The following is a 20397-nucleotide window of genomic DNA, read 5'->3' as shown; positions in this document are numbered from 1 at the left end:
ATATTTTTAAAAGAATGTGTACACTATAATGCTTCTCCGAGTAAGTATAGAATAAGTCTCTTGACATCAATGATATCTCTTGACAAAAATATTAAAATTCGCTGTGGTTGGTGAACCACAATAGTGCTCTATGCACCGTAAGGTGCGGAACGGGAATGGCGATGATGCCCGATAAAGAGTATTTTTCACATATTGTTATACTTAACCGATTTTATTATGTATGATTAATTTATCTTATTTTTATTATATAAAATAAAATTAAGTATTTAAAACATTTTTTTCTCAATACTTACTCGTATGTGGAGGTCGAACCTTTGATCAGAATAATGAAACGTTAATTTCAACATTAACCTTGAAACAATAACACATAATTATCATATAACAACAGAGATGAAGAATATTTTAGAAAATGTAATATAGAAATCTAGGCATCTACAGGGCTTATGACCTGTCATTAGCTGGTTTAAGTGGTCACTTTACATACTGTGTAACATTTACCATTCTGCTCATATTTGAACATCTATATCCTTTCAATTCCTTTATCTGTTGATGTTTCTGAATTTAATTTATGTAAACTCTCTCGTTCTATATTATGTATGTATGTACTCTTTACCTGTATTTATTTATTAGTATTTACTTTTTTTATCTGTTTAGTAAACAAATAAATAAGTCAATTAAATAACCATCAAGAATTGTCAGTAAATAATTTAAATAAAATAAATAACATTTTCCGTCAATAAAAGGTTTTGTATCTATTACACGTTTTTATACAATCTAATTACTTACTTAGTCTTTTCCTATACCCTTTCCTCATAAATATACTTACAGTAACGTTATTGAAAGATTGTGGCAAATATTTCTAATAAATTTGGGAAAATGGTTGATATTTTTGACACCAGTGATCCACAAATCAAAAAAGTCTAAAATCTCACTTTTTAAAACATTTAAGTTTGTTAGTGAAAGTTCTTGATGGAAGTTCATTGAAGATTATTATATTAATAAAAGACGAGGGATACTTTTCCCACTATTTACATTAAATTTACGTTAATTTTATAAAGTTTTCTCTTCATATACAAGTGTGTTTTGGATCTTACTTTTGGATTTTCATTTTAATTTTGTTTTCCAATTGTATTTAGTTTATAAAATAAATAATGTTTAATGCAATTTGTTTTATTTTAATTTTATCATCACGTGTACCCATGTAGTAAGTATATGTAATTTTGTATCCCTGTGGAAATAAAAGGCAATAAGCCGTGTAAAATAAAATTAAATAAAAATACGATCATTTAAACTCTCCTTCTATATTTAGTACAATTAAATTAAGATAGTTTTTTTTTTAATTGCCTCTAGTATTGTTAACACTATTCTTCTAATTGTGTAATAGCTAAGAAAATCTTTTTTCCACTCGCCATCTCTCTACTGCTGGATTTAGGCTCGTTCTAATGTTTTCCAATCTTCTTTGTTTTGGGCTATTCTTGCCCATTTCCTTCGTCACAATATCATCGGCCCATCTTTTATGGGGCCGTCCTTTTGTTTTTCATTACATCAAGGTCTTCACTTATGGATCCCAAGGGCACAACATAATATGCCCATTAAAATCCTGAAAAAAAATGAAACAAATATTTTAAAAATTAATTCGTAAAAATATTTGCTTGAATTCGAGATATTTTTCGCTCTCCCTGTTGAATGCATTTTACGCGTATTTCGTTTACACATGCCGACTTGATACACAGTCAGATGTGCAAATAATAAGTCTGGCTTTCGTCGGTAAAGAATGCATCCAGGTTCGTATAAATCTCTATTGTTCCACATTCAGCAGATAAACTCTCGGATACCCGACCCGAGGCTTCCGAGTCTCCTAAGTCTGAAGAATTATTCCACCGAACTGAAAAATCTATCGACTTCTGCACTTGTGCCATTGCAGTGTCCCAATATTTGGTTTATTTACCGAAATTATAAAATAACTCTTTTAAAATTACAGGACACTACATTCATTTATTTATTTACAGTTTTATGAACCCTTTACATAATTATAGTAACAGCAGTGAACAAAAAACAACAAGAAACAGTGTTTTTTCTTACTAAAACCGTCAAAAAAGTATATATTATTTACATTTGTAGAAAGTATCAATGAAAACGAAATTAAGCATTCGTTAAAAAAAATAGCTTTCCATATAGTAAAATGGGTAAATGAAACCAAAAACATTTACTTAAATAAAACATTGCTTGAAAATCATGTTTGATAGTGACCACCAAATAACCGTTATGAAAAAAATGCACCGTATATGTCATCCATAAAAATAATAATAGTAAAGGGAACGAGAACATTTTACGGACAAATTGAGAAAACACGCAATTCGTCATATGAGTACATGTCGGACATAATATCTACAGTCGGTCTACGTTTCAGGATTTTTATCTGAGCGTCCAAACCAATCTTCTATGATTCTGGTTCTATTTCGCACACAGAACCGTAGAATTCGTCCGCCAGGACACGGAAAACCTTTCATATGGTCAATAAATTCGTCAATAAGCAGGTTCCAGAATGTATGTGAAATAATTATTCAACCATTAAAATGAAATAAATTCAGCGAAGTGTTTGCGCTGTTGCGCTTGTCAAGCATGTGACCAAAACACGTCCTATCGCACCATTATGCAACAAAGTTGTATGGAGATTCTGGATACAGAGAGTAATAGCACTACGTACAAAGTAAATCGATACTGCAGATGGCCTTAATCTGTTAATGTCAAGTAAATCATCCGAATAATTCAATTTCAATTTGACATTGCACATTTGAAATATAATTATAAGCGATTAAAAGGTGATTCAATTTTAAAATCTTTTTTCGCAAATAAATTTTTCAAATAAAACGGTCTTTCAAATAAATTACACGTTCTTTTTAATTTAATGACATTTAAACAACAATCTTTCATATTAAAATTTATTTCAAAAGAGATGGAAAACATTTTTGAGAAGGGAATATGGAAGTCTAGGCATTTACAGGCTTATGACCTGTCATTGGCTGGTTTAAGTGGCCACTTTACACACCGTGTAAGATTCACCATTCTGCCCTGTAAATGCCTAGACTTCCATATTCCCTTCTCAAAATTTTTTTTCCCTCTCTGTTGAAATAAATTTAAATATGAACAACTCCCTAGGAAGGAAATCCAGCCAGTCTGCAAGCATTTGGACATAATCAAACATTGTTGAACAATCTTTCAGTTTAAAAACAAAAAATATAACAAGCTTCCATCAAAATTTATAGGCGAATGAGCCGTTACTGAAGACCTGGGCCCCGATTACAATCGGAAGTTAACATTTATCTTAAATTTTTATCTAAAAAGTAAAATAAAGTTTTCTGTATGAAAAGTAGAATATGTACCTAAACCAATTTATCTTCTGAACTTGTTCAATTATAGGTTACCGACGAAGATGCTCTAAATGTTCATGCAAATATACTCATTTTCGTACACAAATATCAGTTTTTCATTATAGACAGTCGAAGAAAACTCTGTTAACTTCCCATTGTAATCGGGGCCCTGGATGGCTTGAGGAACATGCTTTTCTTTATTGAGTTTTTAATTAAAATTTTTATTATGATCATTTTGCTTTTAATTTTATCATTTCCTGTTTTGTACACGATTTCTATAGATTTTTTAAATAGAAAAAAAAAATATTTATGAAGTTGTTTACAATATAAGTACAAAATAACTAAGGTTTTGTACAAACTAATAATAACGTCAACAATAGTTTGAGTATGTCAAAATTTTTGTAGACAAGGACTGGATTCAACTCCCTAGGGAGCTGTTTATATTAACATATTACAACAGAGATGAAGAACATTTAAGAGAAGGTAATATAGAAGTCTAGGCATCTACAGGGCTTATGACCTGTCAATGGCTGGTTTAAGTGGAAATTTTGGACAGACTAAAACTATTGTTGATAAATCCACCTGGTCCATGAAGAAGTATAGAAATTGAAAAAATAACATTTTCAGGCGTTGCCTAGTATGTAGGTCAAATAATTTAATTAGTTGAATCTCACCCGCATAAATAAAGGTTTCAGTTCTTTAACATTACAAACATCAACAGATGAAAGAATTTAAGGAAAAAAGATGTTCAACTATGGGCAGAATGGTGAATGTTACACAGTGTGTAAAGTGGCCACTTAAACCAGCCATTGACAGGTCATAAGCCCTGTAGATGCCTAGACTTCTATATTACCTTCTCTTAAATGTTCTTCATCTCTGTTGTAATATGTTAAAAATAATAACGTTTCTACCTCTCTAAGAGAGTTAAAACTCATGTTTAGAGAGAGAGTTCGCTTTACTTTAATTTTTACTATTTAAAACACGTCCCTTAAAATTTGATATTATCTTTTAGAGAAACTTAATTTTCTACTGTATGGAGTTCGGGATAGGGTGAGTCTCATGTGTTTTTTCGAAAATATATTTCAATTGAAATATTTGATATATAGATTTTTTTTATTAATTATCTATACCTACATACTACATACATATTTATGTAATGTATATTTAAATATTTTTTTAGTAGAAGGTATTTTTTTTACTTTTGTATAATTAAAATGTACAATATGTATAAATTTCAATTATATATTTCATATACACACCTACTGACGAATTGAATTGATACAGTTTCTATACTTTTTGTTTTGTTATACTTTTTTCTAGTGAAATTATTGTTGGGAAAAATGTGTATTAGAATTACTATGTCTGTGTTTAGGCAGATGTGAAAACAATTCTGGGTGTGAAATAGAATCAGAAGTCTGGACAAGTGTTTTTGACCCGATGGCTGCTCTCAGGTAAAAATTCTCAAAACGAAAATCGAGTGGAGCTTATTCCGCCCCGTAGTGTAGTGGTTGAATCGCTTCCTGGGAGGGTGGACATGAAATATTAATTTTAATGGTGGTTCTACACTGCAATCTTTCAATGTTTCTAGACTAGCTTATTTCTTTCGCTTCGGATATCAGTCTATTTCATTTCACTTTAGGGAACCTGCTAATACAGGTTTCATAAGTTTCATTTGAGTATAGCAAGTGTACATGTTTTACATGTGTCGTGCGTAAATATAAATAAACGTGTACTAGATCATAATTATTATGGGAATTCTGTAATATTGTAGTAGAATGTTTGATAATTGGTCAGGTATCCAAAATGAAATAACGTGACGAACGAATGTGTCAAGTTTCGTTTTGTTAGGACATTATCAAACTATTTTTTCTTGAGTTTGATAATGTTCTAAGAAGACAAAACTCGTCGTCACATCATCCACTCTTGTTTATATTTGAAACAATAAAAATAGAATTTAATCAATTATATTATTTTCCTTTCCTTACGAATAATTAAAATAGAATTCTACCAATTAACAGCATTGATAATAAATAGAAAGTTTATTTCGAAAATATAAATTAATGATCAAAAAAATCTAAAATTGCGAGATCAGACCCGGGATCGCATGATGCACTTAAAATAATTAATGAATATAACCTTATGTTGTATAAATTTCAGTTTTGGAGGAAGCGCAACATCAAAAAGCGTATTATGTTTGGGATGCGGTAATGAATAAAAAAATAAGCGTATATTTATTAATATATTGAGACATTTCTTGGTGGAACTGCATTTTAATTATAATAATAAAAATACGTGTTTAGTTTTATTCCACGTTTAATTATAGATTTTTACCAGTTACCGGGTTTCTTTTTTTAAAGAAATTTGTTTAGTCTCCCAGTATGACGATGTCGGTCACGACGAAACCTGGTCACTGGTAAAAATTTATAAATAAAAGTGGAAAAAAACTATATACGTAAATTTATTACATTTATTGAAATCCATGCATTGAATTGCACATAAACAAGACCGGGGGGCAATTACAAACTCAACCTTCATCAGTACATATCAAGACGATATAAAGTGAAATCGATATTTATGCACGAAAATGTGAATATTTGTATAAAAATTGAAAGCAACATCGTCGGTAAAATGTAATTGAAAATGTTTAGAAAAAAAAATGCATAAATATTTTATCTTCCATACAGAAAACGAAATAATACCGGCCGTGATACTACTAACAAGCACCTTAAAAACATGTTTAATTTTTTTCTGAGACAAGGTGGTTATGAGCAACAATATTGTATGTACGTATCTCGTCTTAGTAGCAAAGCACCGGACTCAACTCACAAGGTTTCATACTAAAAATATTTATTTTCAATAGTGTAAGCACATTTTTATGGAGTTCAGCGTACCTGGCGTGTGTACAAAGTTATGGTTTGAATTCACACGTGTTTTCGCTTGGTCGTTGACATATTCCCCGGATCCATAGATTCTGTATTCCCGGTTTAGCGCGGAAGGTGTCCCTTATTTGTCCAGCTGTGTCCCGCATTCCCTCGCCCAATCTGCATACATCATCCGGGGAACGGAAGGAGCGGGGGAGTGCAGGGTGCAGTGTGCCGTGTGCAGTGTGCAATGCATTCCACCGAAATGAAACGTTGCACCGTCATGTCCCAATTAAGCCGTCACGTCACGTCAGAGGGCCACGCCGCCGCCGGACGCAGCGCCGGGCTGCCGCGGCCGGCGACCAGTGAGAACTCCGAAGTATTCTGTCAGCCTGATTCATCGCACTTTATTATTTATAAGAAAGTTTCTAAATGCTTCTCACTCCACTTAATCCTTTTTACGCTCCATGCAACCTGATTTCCGACCGATAGAAGGTTGCATTTTTTCCCAAAACAGTCTCAACTGTTTATTTGTCGGACTTGTCGAGCGCTCTTTTATTTATTATGTGTTCTTTAAATACTTAGTTTCGTATAAGTCAAGTGCATATAAGTACACAGCTTTGTGACAAAATAACGAATAATTTATTTTACAATTATATATTGGGCAGTTCACAATTAATTTGTCGAAAAAATAATACATTTGTAAGCAGGTAATTATCACTTTGCCCATTTTTTCAAGTTAACGAAAATACCAGTAAAATCATAAAAATATCACGTTGTCGTAAAACTTTAAAACTAAGAAAATAAATCGATCGAAATAATAAAATAATCTAAGAGAGGATAGAGCGCCATATCGCTATGTCTTCGCATACAGACATCGCTTCCTCTTTATTCAAACATCTTCTCTTTTCACACATAGGGAAAAAATGATTGTGATGTAGGTAATATGAGATATGAATTAAATGTGGAAGAATTCCGCTTGGATACCTGTTTTGTCACAATAATAACAGCAAAAAAATATACGGATTAAAAAAAATAAAAAAATTTGTGTTCTCATGATTTATCAAAATATTTCAATTTTGGGGACCATTTTCAACGAGTTATAAATAACTTACTATTCGTAAATGGGAATCCTCCGACCCTGAGTGCGCGACACTAACCACGGAACCACAACCCGGGTATACAATAATGATAACTAATTAATATTTGTAAATATTAATCAAATTGAGATGACATGGTTTTTTTTCCAAAAAAATATTCGTACGGAATTACACGCCTTGAAACGTCTTAATGAAGCGGATATCAAACCGTGGAGGTTAGGCGTCGTAAAAAAAATACATTTACAGATTGGTTTTTCGACACTGCTTTAGTTTGACGTTTTTAAGAAATTCGAAGTTCCGGTGTGACTGAGTAAAACCTCGTTAAACAAAGCTATTCAAGCAAAAAGTCTAGCAGAACTGTTATAATTGTTGATGGTTTAATTGCGGTCATTATAAATTAACGACCTCTGAAGAACACTACCGGCTGATTAAGGTTCTTCAGATCGCCAGCTGTAGCCTCTTCCACGGTCGGGCTTCATTACTGAAAACAATAAGTCTACAATCCTCAAGCAAAATGTTACTCAATGCAAGAAGGTCGACGAACCAAGCCTGTGAGACGTTTTTTCTTTCTCTCTCTTTCAACTTATTTCCTCTATTTGGTTAAGACAGCTTTGCGTGGGCACAGCGGAGAGCAATTATTTACGCCATCTTATTAGAGCTCTTTTTTATCAGTCGAAAAACATTTCTCATATAATTAATTGTTTACGCGCTTTTTTTGTAGTACTAAAATTGAACTAGCCTTTTGTTTGAAGATCCTCTAGTCGAATATTCGCCTCGACCGGATGCTTGACAAATGTGTTTTTAGTAAGTTCTATACGAGTCGTCGCTATGATTAATTTTCCCATCGCTATTGAAGCGAATTGCTTTAACAATGTTTTATTTTAACGAATCTAGACTAATATTTAAAATTAACCGATGTAGTTCGTTCAATTTTTCATATGAAAATTCGAATGTTTTCTTTTTCAGAAACGTGATTGGTACCGTATAACTTATATACCCAACGAATACGATCGACAATTTTACACACATGTTTGCTGAATTTGTCATGTAAAATTTCAGTTGAAAGCGTCGAAAAATATCTTAAAAACCGTTCACACAAGGACTATACAAAATTGTCTTGTCCCAGCATCGGAATCGTGTGGCCGATGCTGGGAAAGGACAATTTTGTATTGTTCTCGTGTTAACAACAATTTGCAGGACAGAAAAATGGACCGAGGCTTTGTACCAGATATAGATGGGCAGCGTATTTCTGCAGATCAACGGATTACCCCAACCACCTCCTCGAACGTGCATGGACCAGACAGCAGGACACTAGCCACTTGCTCGGCGCCTGCTTATCACTCCCGCGCAGTTTTTTTGCCGAAGATGTCAGCAAGAAAAATTCCGTGTTATTAATTAGTTCGTCCTTAAACGATTCTAATAAATCTTGGTATAAAGGAAACAATATTTTTCGCCATCCTTCTCCTAACGTACTTCGTCGCGTGTTCATTTTCGCAGCGTTCCACGTGTGAACGACGGCTGATTTTTTTCCGTCGTCCCTTTGTCCTGTCCTGCATTATCGTGGCTGTTCATGGTGCTGGGACTAGACAATATTGTCCTGTCTATTGTGTTATCCTCGTGCGGAGCTAACTATACAATAAGCTAGCATGATTTAACATGCCTAATAAAACCGTTTTTTGTTAATGTCAACATGTTGCAATCAAGTTTGATTGTTTTTTTAACATGGATCAATCTCGTACACTGTACACAATACCTATCTAAACGTTTATGACATGTAATGAAAGTGAATGCCATATTTCTTTGGTATTTTGTTCCACCTTGACTTTCGCTCTTTGCTTGTATGTTTCTATTTGCATATCAAAGGAGAACGACTTCATTTATAGCTTTTTTATTTTATGGCAGTCTTAGCGAAATACTTCTCATTGCCGACATACGCAAATCGGAATCAGCCCAGTTTTATCATTATCCAGACGTTAAAATTTTGATCTGTTAATAATATGGCTTAAACAAATTTCTTTGAACGGACAATAATATGCATGCCTACAACGTCATATACATACATATCACAAATAAAGCATTCAGTATTTAATACTTCCCTACAATCCAGCTTGTAGAACTTTATTAATCGTCGCCGTCGGTAGAAACGCTTAAGGGACAACGTATGAATCAATATGTTTCTTTTTTGGGTGATACCGTGTGTGTTGGATTTGTTCTGACGTTTTGGCTACCATTGCAGGAGCCATCTTCAGGGCGAACTGAGTGTTTCGTAGAAAAAAGTGTGTGTTTAAGTAATTGATTACTGGGTTTATGCAAAATTTTCGTTTAAAATGTCCGGTGTCAATAATTACAGTGTAAGAATAATAAAAGAGGCAATTGAAATACACAGACACCTAAATAACATAAACAATGACGACGGGCTTAAATTAAACTCAACATGGTTTCCAGCACTACATACTACAAAAATTAATGAAAATGTGCCTACTGCCGACTGCGACACGGTACAAATTACTAGTACTTTAACACACACTTTTTTTATACAAAACAATCAGCTTACCCTGAAGATGGCTCCTGCAATGGTAGCCGAACAAATCCAGCCTGAACAAATCCAACACACACGGTATCACCCAAAAAAGAAACATAATGATAAAATTGACCGTAAAAACCTTCGCACCTATTTAACGTATGAATTTATTTGAAAGAGAGAAAGTAAATAAAAAGCAATGTTTCCTTTTTTTGATAATATATATTTTTTAAATACGATACAATATTTGTTTTACATGTTATATGAACTATTAGTATGTAAAAAAAAAACATTCTTCTTTTTCAATATATAGCCGTCCACTCATAAACGTAGGCCGCCTCTATTCCAAACGATCTAGGGCTATTTGCATCCACGCTGTTCCGCATGCTTCACAATAACGTCTGGGGTCGTTCCTAGTTTACTTTCGCCCTGGGTTTTCATTCATTGGTTCCAGTACAGGAAGGGTTTTGTTTATCTATCGTCCGAGCTGCGAGCAACATGACCAGCCCAACGCTATTTTAACACAGCACTTCTGTTTTGGTTCTAACGATATCATTTCTAATTTTGTCCCTTAAGACGAATCTTTAGCATTGCAAAAACAAATATTGTGTATTAATTATTTAATATTTCCTGTCTAGTCTCTTGAATAATTTACGCTTAGTCGCTTACAAAACTTAAAACTTTCGCTAGCGATATTATCATTAAATTATTTGATAACGCACTCATAAGGTGTATTTTTATTTATTTTATTTTCTTCTTATTTGCACTAAAACAGGCCAGGATGTCCAATTTTACTAGTGAATTACAGCACAGAATACCCAGGCTTGAGAAAAATCACATTTATAATTTTTGTGTAAATTAATACAATTGCTTTATTCTACGTACGTGTATGAGGTCTTAATGAAGAAATTAATGCATGTTTTCCTTACCCGTAGCATTTTTTTCTCTTCCATTCGATGTTATGAGATCGCGATATAAACAGCTGTGAATTAAATTTATTCTTCGTGGTACTTTTTCAACACGACTCTTTTGCGATCCCTTGTCGGTTTTATTTTTTCCCTTTTATGGATCCTCCTTTCCCGCTGCTTAACTCGTAATCTCAGAAAGTGGATATAATTGGATAGGGAGATAATTGCCGCTTGAGATGTAAACAGTAGATTGGGACTTGCGAGCCGTGTCTGCTCTCTGAACTTGAGAGATAATTAACATTTCATATAACTCATTACCAACGTGTTTATTCTAACCCCTAACTAACAATTACTTATTATAACTATCCGTTGCGTCCTCGCAGACAATGGGAGGGATTAAAAGCTAATGTTTTCACATTATGTATTCATAAAAAATCTTGACCATCACTGTACTCATTAAATTTATAGTGAAAGAACTGAATAGTAAACGCACTTAACGATGACTAAATAAGGTATATGGGTGGTAATATTCATTGCAGATTCAGCTTCAACTGTTTGTACATAAAAATAACATTTTATCAAAAACATGCAAATTTAACAATTTTTCTGAAAGGGCTATGTGAATTTTACAAAAACATAAATATCTGAAAAATTCAATCTTCTCGCTGAGCTGCGCTTAGTATGTATAATAAGTATCGTTAAGTGTGTTATTAAATATTCAATAAACTAACTTGGTCCCTTATTTAAATAGTGTTCTATAATAAATTAAAGCTAATCTGGGGTGGCGATAATAATTTGCTTGGGTATTTTTTTAATGAATCGTTGATCTGTGTCAATTTTTGCGGGGTGATAAAAGATGCGTTTGCGCGATGATGGCAGAAGTGGACAAGAATGGTATGCGGCCAAACAAACTACAGCAGACAAAAATCCTCCCTTTGGGAAGTCAGGAAAGGGAATCAGGGACAGGAATCCGAATGCTATCTCCAAGTCCTGGCTTTTGGGTAGTGTTTCCCTTTATCAGTGAACACAGCACTTTCACTATAGTTAATCGGGAAATATAAAGATGAATGTGGCGGCGCGGCGGTCAGAAAATGTAAAGGTGTGCGGATGCGGGCAGATGATTAAAGGACGAGCGAATGCGGGCAGATAAAATATGATGCATGCGGTTGTTGACAATACAAATTATCAAGAACGAAAAAAACTTCATTGTTGACGTCGGTTGCTATGGATATGGAAAATTGTTCTCATAGCAACCGTACCTACCCATGGCCATAGAGACGAAGAGAATAAACAAACATTGAAAGTTGAGAGATCACAAGATGGGTAGGTTAGGTGGACCCTTATCCACTGGCGGTCCATCCAGCTACAAACCACTTAATCCCACCAACCACTCGCGCAACCATTTAATTATTGTTAAGCCCAACTAGTGTGTTAGGAAATAGCCAATAAGTCCCTTATTTAAATAGTGTTCAATAGTAAAGTAAAGCTAATCTATAACAAATATATTCAAAGCATGGTAATTTTTGGGTGATAATGCTTTAAGACTAGTTTACTGTTTAGTACCTAAATTAACTTTTTCCTCCAATGAGTTTATGTTCAAAGGTATATTGTTAGTTTCACGACATTTGTTATTTTGATTTTTTTACAATTTACAAACTTACTACTCTTTTGATGCTTGTTTTTTTGTAAATTTATTGAAATCGTTCATTAGTTGCTAGAATTCCACTGTCTATGCTCTTTACGGCTGCAAGACGTTTTGTAATTTAGCCTTCATAATATGTAAACGTTATCAACTATTACGAGAAAACGCAGTCTCACTTTTCTTCATACAGACGTATTACCTTATTTTCTCCCAGGAGTATGACACTAGAGAAATGATTACGTCGTATTGTAAAAAAATGTGATAAATATTTTTGAAAAACAAAAAACGTACAGACACAGAAAATTTCATTTTGATAATCTTTTTCTGAAAAAATAATCAAATCGGTTCATTTTTGGGGTGTGGAAAACGGAAAAGCAAAACGTCGATTTTATCGATTTTAGTTAGGCAAAATTAGTTCGACGTGCAATTGTATTTTTCACAAAGTATCGGGGAGGCGTTTGCTAGAAAGTGACAGAAAAACAATGTTTAATACTTGTTCATCAAAATTGTTTGGCGTCGCGCATCCTCTTAAATTATTTCAAACCTAAGTTTTGCAAATGCGTTCTAGAATTTCAACCTTCAAAAATGCGCTCTGTAGTTGCAGGACGAGTTGTAATCCAGCTTCTACTTTGGTAAACGATTTTATTTAATGAAAAGAGCTTCACAGTGAATTTAAAAAATGTGTATGGGGAATAGATTTCTTATCGTCCATGCGCTCTGTAGCTGCAAGACATGATGTAATCTAGCTCCTGTCTGTAAGTTAAATCGATCATGCTTGAAAACGAGGAACTTGAATCCTAACCGTCCATGTGCTTTATAGCTACGAGATGTGTTGGGATATTTACTGTACACCGCTTTTGAGGTGATTTTTTACAAAAAAAATGTGTTTCAAGGCCAGACTGCAAAACTTTAGAGAAACATTTCTAATGTTAAACGCCAACAGCTTCACTTTTTTTTAAATCTAAGATTCAACACGTTAGTGGTTCAGTTCTAATTTTTCGTTTAATATAATATGAAGATCGTGGTTATATTTTTTTCGCTCTTTAAAAGAGTTAAATTAGGAGGTTCGAACACCAGGTAACGAATCAAGGTTAATAATGCACAATTTATTTTCCAAGTAAATTTTAAGTAAGTGCCCGGAACCAATTAATTTTTTTGTTTGAAATTATTTCATAAAACCGACATGGTCAGTACATAAATAAAGCTGTATTCGCCACTTGGTATGAGATCTGCGATGTGGAAATGTGAGTTGTCACCTGTGACGCAGGTAGTTAGTTACCGGGGTCTTTAAAAATTACCGATTGATCATCATTAATATTCATAAAATAAAAGCAGATACGATTACTGAAGTAGGATGGCCACTGAAAATGTATTAATTCGACGTCTGTTAATGTATTACTTGAGCTGCTATAACATTAATTTTGATGTATCACTTTCGTTAAGTCAATCACTATGCATATCGTATCACGTGAGTGAACTTCGTCAGTCAGTGTTAAGTGCAACTAATCAAAATTGCACATCATTTAATTTTCTTTCAATATATCAGTCTACAAGTATTATTAACGTGATAAATTTGAATTTCTTTTTCACAACACAAATGTTTCAAAAAAGTTTAAGTTGTTTTTATTTTCTCATTTTGTAACGTTTAATGTAACGTTTATTCCCTTACCGCATCTAATGGTGCATATGGCAATGTATTCGTATGCCAATCACAGCGTATCTTGATCATTTTTGTCACATAAAGGTAAGATGATCAGTCTTACTCCTCAGGTACCAGTACAGAGACTATGGAATATTCTGGTGTTAAAACACTCTTTTAAAATAAATGTTTCACATCAACCATGTCGGGAATCGAACCCGAGACCTCTTGCATGGTAAACAAACGCACTGACCATTACACCACGAGGCCGACGCAAATACTCCCTCCTCAAAAATATTTTCCCTCTCTGTTTGTAACAAATTTAGATCTAAATAAATCGCTAGAGAGGATATCCAGCTTTTATTCAATCACGTGGACATACGCAAAAAATTGTACAATAAACTAATCTATAATATAATTTCGTAGATAATATAAGATTCGATAAGATTTCGTAGATCATTCTTCTTTCAATTGTTAAGTCATTAACATATAATAAGATCAATTTTCTCTAAAAAATATATCTAATTGCTAACGATTTACGATCAAAAATAGAAAACTCCCCTTCAATTTCCTGTTGAAGGATTTCAATTAGATTTAATCGTAGATTTTGTTTTGACTACCGTAATTCTTACCCGTTCATAGGCTGTTCCGCACCAGTGGGCAATGCCCTTCCGGTCGTGCATCCCTTTCTCGCGGGCCGTGAAGCCTGGAGAGAGAGGGTGGCAGGAGGCGTGACGTATGTCCTCAGCTACCCCTGATCGATGCTAACTGGATCGAGACACGGTATGTGTGGCTGTTGGATAGTACGAGGTTGTACTAGGACATGGTTTGCGGTTAGGATTTATTATGTAACCGGCCGAACAAACTAGTCTTCTCTTTGATTATTAATATTTTCAAATATACTGCAACCCCCTTTGATACGGTTTCAAAATAACCTGTCCAAAAAATATTTTTTATATTCTTGAACATTAACTTAACAATGCGCAATAGTAATATCATATTTATATTGTTTATTGGAATGCCATACATCGCCCTGTTATTTACTTGACGTATCTCCAGAGGGTCGTTTCTCCTGTGAGGTGGATTCCCAGCTGTCATTTCATCTTTTGGAACGTCTTCCACGAGGACGAGTCTCGCGAGGCTGATTATGCAGTAGAGCATGAGAAAATCTATCGAATACGATATATTAAAAATATTAAATAATCTTTATTACGATTTTTTAAAAAAAAATCCTGAATTGATTTTTATGCGAGGAAATCTATCCAGGAAGCCTATCCTTATTTTCAGTATATTTTTTTACACGGTTCTGCGTAAAACGTATCCGCCGTTTAAAAAGTGGTTCCAGTGTGTTTTTTTAATTTATTTTGCTCCACAACAGGCCAAGAGACCGAATGACAGTGGTGAATTACTGTACTGAATACCCAGGTTTCAGAAAAATCACAATGAATTTTTGTGATATTTATTTATTTATTTATTTATTAACGGACATTGTCCATGTATACAATTTATAAGGTTTAAATATTACAATAAAAGAATAGTTTAAAACATTTAAAGAAAAAAGAAAGAAGCATTGACAAACATAAGGGACATCGAGACAAGATCTGGACTATTTATTTAGTGCTCGTTTAAATCGTTGTAAACTTAAACCAAAAAAGTCCAGATCCTGTCTTGAGTTAACAATACGACAAAGGCGGGTCATTGGAGAATTTAGGCCATAGTTTGTTCTATGCTAATCGATGAATAGTACTTCATTGTTTCTCAATCTACGAGTCGGAATATTGAATTTTACTTGTCCCAGTAATGATGGAACATCGATTATACCATTTAGTATGCCGAACATATATATGGAGTCAATATTAGTTCTACGTTTTTGTAGACTAGAAATATTTAACATTGACTCTATTTCAGCATAAGAATAATTATCTATCTCTAGTCCAAGCATCCACGCTATTTTTCGAAGCAAGCGATGTTGGACTGATTCAATGTGATTTATGCGATTGACATAGAATGGAGACCAGACCACTGAGGCATATTCAAGAAGAGGGCGAACAGTTGAGCAATAAAGAGTTTTGATTGTACGGACATTAGTAAAATCAGAGGATATTCTGTTAATGAAGCCAAGTAATTTCAGTGATTTATTTACTGTATTATCTATATGCTCGTTGTATGTCAGTTTATAGTCCAAAACAACTCCTAAATCTCTGATGGACTTGACTACATCAATTTTGGAGTTTTCTAATAGGTACTCGAAGGAAATTGGTTGTTTTGTTCTATGAAATGACATTATTTTGCATTTTTAAATATTTAGTTCTAATTTATTGACTTTACACCATCGCCATCGGTTAAAAGAGTTTATGTCTGATCGAAGAAGAAAGCAGTCTTGTAAAGTTTGAATTATTTTGAGAATTTTGTTGTCGTCCGCGAAGAGCCAAAAACGAGAGTAAGAGAATGATTTAGCAACATAATTAATAAACAAATTGAAAAACATATAGTGCATTTATCTCTCCGTGCATAAAGCAAGCGTTATTACACTACTGGCCGCCAGGAGCGAATCATCAAAATAAACGATTATGCACAGCTTACTATTATATTCGACTTTCGATAATTATGTTTTAGAGCAATAAAATTAAACAATTGTTATTTATTATAAATCACCACCCCCGTATCTTCATATATAAAAAAATCGATAAAGTGCACCCAGCGCCCAGCCCGTTCTCATTGAACGATGAAACTAACCGATTACCTTAGATTATTCCTTCGTACAAAAAAATACACCATATTTTAAATCTTTAACCCAAGTCAGCTTGCAGATTACAAGTATTATTTGAAGATTCTCTATTTGAGAACTAGTATTTCGAACATTATTTCCGAAGGACTATTTTTCTTTGAAAGTTTACCATTGACATATTATGTATCACATAGAACATGTGGCGTTCGCAGTAGCCGTTTTTGGCATTATAAATTTTAAAAGAAATCGTCCAGTGCTCATTGTTGACAGTTAGTGCTGAATGTCATTGAAGAATTTGTTAATTTACTTTTGTACAAGTGTTATATTAAAATAGTGTAGAATAAAGCTACGTTTATCACATTGTTATAATAATTGTTGTTTGAGTTGATTTTTACAGAACAACAGAAAAAATATTAGTTTATAATAATATTACTTACATATATTTAGGTACAAATTAATGATAATTGTTTCTTGACACGTTATTTACAATTTGCTTTTTAATTTTAACATTATTCTTACATCCATATTTTTATCTTTTTTATTATGCAAAGTTGCACTTTTTATCTTGCATTGCAGCATGCTTTTTTTGTTTCTAAATGTATCCAAAAAAAGCGATGTTTATTATTTAAATTATTACCTACTATGTTTGTACTTACCTGTATATTTTTTGTCAGCGCACCTTGAACGTATTGTAAAATTAAATGAATCAATTAAATAAATCACGGCTCGCCATTGCTAGCCGCGTGTTACGTTCCCAGTAGTTAACTCATTCCAGGACAAAAATCATCTATAAATTATATTGTCATCATCGTAGAACAATGAAGGATGTGCGAAAAATTCAGCATTGACTTTCTTTTATATTTGATATTGAAAAGCTTATAAAAGCTTTATATTCCAGGTTTTTAAAAAAAATCTACTATAAAAAAACCCGTAATCGGCTTATTTGTTAGTTGTTTAGTTTTTTTATACATAAAAAATGTAGCTTTTGGTTATCCGAATAATGAATAAAACATAAATATAAATAAACTAACCCAAGTATCAAATGCTATAGTTTTGTAGTTATCAAAATGTGACATAATGTGTCAAAAACAATTAAATTTGCTCTCATGTAAATTTGAAGAAAATCACATGCGTCGTTGCGTGCGAGAATCCTTGTCGTGTGTTTTTGACTTGATGCCAATTCTCAGGTAAGAAACCTGAAAAGGGAAATCGAACGGAAAAAAATCACCTCCTAATGTGTGGTTGGCGCGTTCACTTACTAAGTTTGAGGTCCTGGGTTTGATAATTAGGAAGGCAGACATAACAATAGGGTCAAAGCACTAATAAATGACCGTTTAAGTTTCAGTTTGTAGTGAAATCCACATTAAAGGTATAAATTTTATAATTTAAGCGTACAAAATAAAAGAAAACAATAAAAAGACATGAATTTTTCTTAGCACTTTTACGTTTTTTATTGAAATACGAGTATTACAATTGTAATTAATATTACTCTAAAAAAATAGCAGAATCACCAGTGAATGACCACTACTACCCCAGTAAAAATGATACTCAGATTTAGTTACATCATAACATTATAAAACACCCTAACACATTAGAATATAAATAAATTCGAAGGATTGCATAAGAAATAGCATCAAATAAAACACTTACCACACCTTTATATATAAAAACACTATTAATATCAGAACAATAACGGGAAGACGCACTATTACCTTTTGACAACTCACAGTTCAAAACTGATAGATTTGTTTCTTACCAAAAGATGTTTCCGCCTACTGCTTTTGTCATAGTTTCTAGTGTTAAAAGTTTTTTGACTGGACACATGTAGCCATTCTTATTATATTGTTTTTTATTGACTAATGGTCATTTACAGGGGGGTAGTTATTTACTAGTGCCTTGACCCTACTTGTTTATAAGATGGTTTTACAGCGAAGTATTTCACTGTCTCTGTACTGGCACCTGAAACGTAGAACTGATCAGCTAACCCTTATGTTACATATGATTGAGATCCGCTGCATTTGGTTAACTCCGATTTAAGGAAAAGTGTTTTGAGTTGAAATATATTTTATTGACTTTATACATATTATCTTTTGCCCAAGTAGATTTTTTTACTGTCTATACGGATCTTCCGTGTGTCAAGCGTCTTAACCACTACACTATGGAGGCCGCCAATTTATGTATATGTCTATGTGAGTTTTTATTTTGTATATTTATATATTTTTTTTGTACCACAACAAACATTATAAGGCCCAATTGCAGTGGAGAATTACTGAAATTACAGAAACTCAGAAGACCCAAGGTTGAGGAAAGTCACATATATTTTTTTGTTCTCATCAGAAATCGAACCCGAAACCTTTCGTACGCGAGGCAATCGTATTAACCACTGAAAAATTTGTAATTTTTCCAAAAAAACATAATAAATAAATTAAATGTTAACGGTTATACTAGAAGTTAAATGATCGAGTTAAATTGACAGTCGCTTGCATAATGCATGATAATGATTGTATTGAATTAATTTTAAGGCTGATCCCTGTGTATTCTGTTCTGGCCACCTATAGTTTCTGGTTGAATAGGTTCACGTCATGACTGGGGGCATATTTACCCGAACCATCGCGAGTTTTGCTATTTATATTCATATGTCACGTCAATATAATTAATATTCTGACAACAGCGTCCGTTAATGCGATCAACTATATCGACGGAATACATTAATTATTCTCGTGTGCGGATACTAGCGGCGTGATATGCAATATTCGCGCATTGCCTCTCTTGTTGGGGTAGGTAACATTATTTATATTATGCAAAGTAATTCGGATTTTACCTGCTGTTTTATTATAAACGGAACACGTAGATCCGAGAGATAGTTTAAGGTAATTTATATACAAATACAATTGTTTCTATTTTTGTTTATCTATAGCTTTTTTATTTTCTATTGAATATGTTTTGGGACTTAAATTGCAAAAATGAAAATTTTATTCTACAGGCTGGTTGGAAGAAATTGCTATTTGGCAATAAACCCGCCAATTTATAATTAACATTCGTTGAAAAAATACGAAAATTAATTATAAAAGTTATTTTGAAAAAACCGTCTAATTTTCCCACTGTTCAAAGGTTTTAGATACAAAATTGCTATATAAAAAAAAATGTTCGCTTCAAATACATAAAGATAAAATAAATAGTACTTTTTCTAGGCCACAAAACGTAAGTACGCGACCTAGAACAGGTGGTAACATCTTAATTCCCAAATTAAAAACAACTACAACATAACATATACTTACAAAAGAATTTTTTTCTTTGATGAAATGAACAAAGATAATAAAAAGTACAGTCAGGAATACAATATATTTAAGAAAGAAGTAAAAAGTTACATTTATAATTCTTCTTCATGTAACACTGATTAAAAACATCGTTGTATTCAAACAAAAGTTATTAAATGATTTCCTATGTGCGCTAAATATAAGGAATTTTCATTGGTTTCAAATCTTCCAGGCATTTAAAAAAAGTTATCATGTTATTAAATTGATTTTTAAAAAGTATTAAAATTAACGGAATTCATTGAACCCAAAACCCAAAAGTTACATCCTATTTTTCAGTAATAAAGGATGAAAAGAGTAGTATGAAATCACC

Source organism: Micrasema longulum, unplaced genomic scaffold (assembly GCF_059751315.1).
Source record: "Micrasema longulum isolate JH-2025_06_02 unplaced genomic scaffold, ASM5975131v1 h1tg000639l, whole genome shotgun sequence".
NCBI classification, from domain to species: Eukaryota; Metazoa; Arthropoda; class Insecta; order Trichoptera; family Brachycentridae; genus Micrasema; species Micrasema longulum.
Note: the sequence above shows the minus strand (reverse complement) of the source record.